The following is a 5,455-nucleotide window of genomic DNA, read 5'->3' on the forward strand; positions in this document are numbered from 1 at the left end:
TTATAGCTAAAACCGTTCACCTAACTGTGTTCGGTGCGGTTATCACAATTAAAACTGCAGCCGAACTGTTTAGTATTCGGTTCGGTTTTTAACCGCACCGATACTATTCGGTTACGGTTCGGTTCGGTTTTCACCTATACCCTGCACCTGTACATAAATACATTCTGAATTTCTAATAAACTGATCCTACATGTCTACATTCCATACTTAAGTCTTGACAAGATAACCATAGTCTAGAGAATAAAAACAGAGTTGAAGTTCACAAACAAATTGACCAAAGTCTTAAGTCTAAAATTAACCAAAAAGTCTGATGAAACCAAAGTTAAAAAGCAAGTAGCATAAAGAGTTTCCAGTAAAAGAAAAAGAGTCATCCATTTGATCTTCATTTCTCAAGTAGCAGACCAATAAAAGATTGCAGTCCATCCATCTCTCAAGCCAATCATCCCCTTGATCTTCATCCTTTCCCAAAATGTCTGCAAAAAGAATGCAAAGAAGAAATATTCAAATATATTCAATGAAGTCCAATGATAAAAGGTATAAAAACTAACAGATAAAAGAAGATAACATTCATTCAAATTTCAAGTCAAAAGAGAAGAGATTCTATTACCATCTTCAATGTTGGAATTGTCATCTGGTACATAGTCACACAGAAAATCAAGAGAGATAGGTTTCTGCAACCAGCTTTGCGTATAGAGAAGTGCTTCAACTGTCCTGGCAGATAGCGAGCTTCTCAATGGGGTAAGAATGCGCTTTCCGGTACTGAATGCAGATTCTGATGCAACAGAAGACACTGGTATTGCCAAAATATCCTTCGCCATAAGTGATAGCACCTTGTACTTGGTACTATTAGCCTTCCACCATGCCAGAATATCAAACTCCCTGGTAGACGCTTCACAGTCATCAAGCAAATACCTTTCAAGTTCTGACTTTGGATGAGTACTATGAACATCCATTCTTCGTCTTTTCTTCCTTTATTCAAGCATATCCTCAATGTTCTCTTCTTGCACAGAAACAACCATGTCATCAACACCAGCAACAGTTGTTGACCCAATACCTAAGACATCAGAAAAATCAATAGTAAGTAATGATAAAAAGCAGATAAGCAATATTAAGTAATCAACTAATGATGATCAATAGTAAGTAATGATTTCACCTTCTTCTGCATTGGAATTTGAATACATGCTGGTGTACTCATCATAAAGTCTTCCCATATCTTGTTTCACAACCTTCAAAACAGTTGTAACCCTGAAATCATCTTGCTCATACAAACATTCCAGATCAAATTTCAAACCAGATTCTTTCTCCCGAGGATCAAGCAACTTAGCAAAATACATAACAGAGTTCATATCTTCATAATACCCCCAATATGCGTTGTACTTCCGAAACATTATTTCTGCCATCCTAGAAATATGAGGATCTCGGTTTCCTATAGCTCTAAGACGAACCAACTGTTCATGGATCAATGCCAACTTCCATAGAAATTCATGTGAAGTAACCTGAACTGAAGCCGAGAACTTAACAGTAACATCAAAGAAGATTTTTAAACACTTAACAAGACACCTAGCATATGACCAGTCTGCAGCATAGGGAGCATGATGACGGGGCTTGTTCTTTTTCTTAATATTATTCTTTCTAGATACATCTACCTCACATTCAGATTCACTAGATGAACTAAGATAATAATCTTCATTATCAATTACAACAGTATCATCATCGGTATTAGGTAAAGCTTCACTTTCAGATTCTTTGAAAATATACTTAGAACGAAAGCTCTTGTCCTCCCTTTCTAACCTCTTAAATACCTTTTCATATGGAACGACAGCTTCAAGCATCAGATACGTAGCATTCCACCTGGTCTTCACATCAAGGAAAACCATCTTCTTACAATCAATCTTCTCGAGAGCAGCACATTCTTTGAATTTGGCCAACCTAGAGGGAGAACCGGTAACAAACTTGATAACTGATCTGATCCTTCCAACTGACTTGTGATACAACAACACATCATCTTTGACAACAAGCGCAAGAACATGCGCAGCACACCTTACCTGATAAGAATGGAACAAGGAAATATCATCAAAAAATCAGTAACAAGCACAAAGAAGTATAGAATAAACATAGAAATAGAGCTAAGAAAAGTAATCATACCTGCATGTGTTGAGCTCTCACTACTTCTCCTGTCCAATTGATGACACTGGTTTGAAGATACTCAATTGCGACAGTATTTGCACTGACATCGTCCAAAGTCACACCAAAAAGATCTTCTAGACCCCAATCCAGCAAACATTTCTCAAGCATTTTCCCAATCTCCTCTCCAGTATGACCCTTGATCAAGCAAAACAGGATGATCCTCTTTAGAAGTTTCCAATGGATATCAATAAAGTGCACTGTCACACACATATAATTGAAGTTGTTTGGAGAGGTCCATGTATCAGTTGTAAGAGAGACTCTTTGTTTACTTTCTTTGAAGTATTTCTTCAACTTCTCTTTCTCATCTTTGTACATAATTAAAAGATCTCTGTAAATGGTCATCCTGCTTGGCACCTTGAATCTAGGTTCAAGTTGTTCACTATATCTTCTAAACCCTTCTCCTTCTACAATTCTAAATGGCAGTTCATCTATGACGAGTGACGAAAAACTCAGTCAATCTTCTTCTACACATATCCTTGTCATAACTTACAGCAACCAGCTGTGATGACTGTCCAAGCCATGGTGGTGGAAACACCAAACTCTTTTGTCCCTTGAGCTTCTTGTTGGGATTCTCTGGAAATGTGGCTAAATGTGTCTTCATGCTGGAAGTTCCATTTCCTCTACTATGTGCTTGCAATTTCTTGTGACAATGCTTACACTGTGCTTTTTCTTCGCTGATCCTTGTAAATTCATTCCAAACTTTTGATCTAGTTTTCCCCTACTTCTTAGGTACAACTTCAGGTGCAGGGTCCTGTGTAGGTGTAGCCTGCTGTGTAGCTTGTGTTTCTTGAGTAGCATCAACTTGAGGTGTTATAGATAGTGTCACATCAGTAGAACCAGCTGCATTGGATGGAAAGGGAGATGCATTTGCCATCTTGCAGCTTGGTAATGAAGCTGAACTTGATCCAATCATTGCCCTGCCAAAGGTAAACAAGTTAGTTCTTACTTCTTAATACAAGCACACATATTTCTTAAAACAAGCAAGTTAGTTCTGATTATGAACTTGATAATGAAACTGCACTTCATGTGAGTGACATTGCCTGCCATCTAACTCAATTTTAATTAAAAGCAAACAAAACAGTTTTATGCTGGTCCTGTGTCACTGCTTAAGATTATAGATAGATGTCAACTAGAAGAATGAACCAAAAACGAACCTTGGATGTAATAGGAGAGAATAAAAGTGATAGTCATTTGCTATCACTTTTATTACACAAGCAAAATCTTAAGCAAAAATTAAACCCTTAGAGCATATGAACTAAATAAAGCAGTTCATATGCTCTAAGGAATTTTCTATGTAAAACTTGAAAACAAAAATAAAGTTGTGGCACAGGGTAGGCTTTAAATAAACCTAAACAGTTATCCAAACTCCTAAGATACACTCCACTTAGAGCTAGAAACTCCCCTAGTAAGGGTTTAATGGATTTATACCCAAATTCAAAAAGTCACAGATCATAAATCAAAATGATTATCAGGTCTACCTAGATTGTATCAATAAATTATGATTTCATTATCAATCAGCTAGAATTGCTAGATGATGAAAGAATTAACAAAACACATAATCAAGTTCATTATGTTATTCATAAATCTATTAAATTATCATCAACAACTACAAAATCAGCACAGTTCATGTTTTTCAATACGTATTAATAAAACAAAATTAACAAAACATCTACCCAAGGATAAAACAAAGATTCAACACAATCCAATTCAAATAAGATCTAAATCTGTAATACGGATTGATATTCACACAAATTTAGTCAAAGCAATAACGGATCCATGTATCCATATACAATTGATTCAACAAAATCGAAATGAAACCAAACAAATCAGAACAAGAGAGATAAGTTACCTGTAATCAGACTCCTTCCTTAAGAAATCTTTCAGACTCCTTCCTTGAGTTCCTCCCCTTAACTCAACCAAAACCTAAAATAAAAAACCCATGACTGTAATCAGAAAAATAAGATTTGACAAAAGAAATTGATTGATAAACACAAAACAACAAGCAAACGATTTCGATAAAAGAAACCCTAAGTCCTAACAGAAGAATAATTAAAAAAAAAAACCCTAGAAATTGAAAAACAAACAAATCAATCGAAACCCGTGACCTATTTACTTACTAGATAGAGCCATAGAGGTGGTGGTGCTCTTGATGGAGGTGGTGGTGGTCTGCTGTCTACTGGTGGTGGAGGCGACTGAGGTGATTCAGGTGAAGGCTGAAGAGAAAATGAATAGGGAGAGGAAGAGAAAGAGAAACGAAGAAGAGAAAATGACGAAGAGATTAGGGTTGCCAGAATATATATGGTGGAGGCTTTAATCTAGACGGCTAGTATTAATCAGGATCAAAACTAATCGACGGTCCATACTAATCGGTTGTTCGGTGCGGTTAGTGTGCGGTTATGGGTGGAACCGTTCACCGAACCGTAAATCTAACGGTTATTAAAATGAAAACCGTGACCGACCGTTGGATCATCGGTTCGGTGCGGTTTCGGTGCGGTTAGTGCGGTTTCGGTGCGGTTAGTGTGCGGCCCTATCCATGGAGTAGTTTGAGAGATACATAATTTCTAAATTTCACTAGTTATTATCCATAAGGGTATAATTGTAAAAAATGCTTAAAAATACTCTTTTCCTTGTGTGCCTTAAAAATTATGCAAACTTAAATTAGGTCACTTAATAGTGGGACGGAGGAAGTATGATGTATCAGTGAAACATATTATACCATTAACTGGTTTCAAAATTCTATCGTGCTTTACTGACATCGTGTTGCTAATATTTTGAATAACTGGTGCTGTAATTCTTCCTCCTCTCCCGGAAAAATCAGCTGTCAACAGATTTGCCAGGTACTGCCCACATATGATGTAATCTGATAGTGGATGAATGCCCTTGATGAATTATATATTGCCATTGCTTAGAAACGCACTTGAATCGCATAAGTGACTTTCCCGGGAGCCTGCTTAGTATGTGGCGGTCACATACTATCCCCACTTGATGTGATATTTCACCACTGCAGCTTCTTTTCTGTTGCATCTTCGATGCCATCGTCATCATCTTTTATCTCTTCCAATTGATTTTCACCCAAAGGAAACTACCGTTGAAAATCTTACACACAATTAAGATTTTGACGGATGTTCCTAGTTATAAGCCCTAGCTAGCAAGTAGCAGCTAGCTGGTATCTCATTATTCGAGAAACACACTATATATAAAAGGGAACCAAAATTCTAAACTTGCCTCCCAAGCAAACAAACTTCCCTATAACCGGTTTCTACTGAAA

At 36.9% G+C, this 5,455-nt stretch overlaps 1 long non-coding RNA gene across 1 annotated transcript; it reads right to left on the reverse strand.

Annotated features, from left to right (window-relative positions):
* Positions 1-1,381: 1,381 nt before the first annotated feature.
* LOC113354078 lies at positions 1,382-4,425 on the reverse strand. Its single transcript, XR_003361667.1, has 3 exons — positions 4,305-4,425; positions 4,037-4,110; positions 1,382-1,469 (listed from the first exon to the last, which is right to left on the reverse strand). It is a non-coding gene; the product is annotated as an uncharacterized LOC113354078 (long non-coding RNA).
* Positions 4,426-5,455: the final 1,030 nt, after the last annotated feature.

The sequence above is a fragment of the Papaver somniferum genome, chromosome 2, assembly GCF_003573695.1.
Source record: "Papaver somniferum cultivar HN1 chromosome 2, ASM357369v1, whole genome shotgun sequence".
NCBI classification, from domain to species: domain Eukaryota; kingdom Viridiplantae; phylum Streptophyta; class Magnoliopsida; order Ranunculales; family Papaveraceae; genus Papaver; species Papaver somniferum.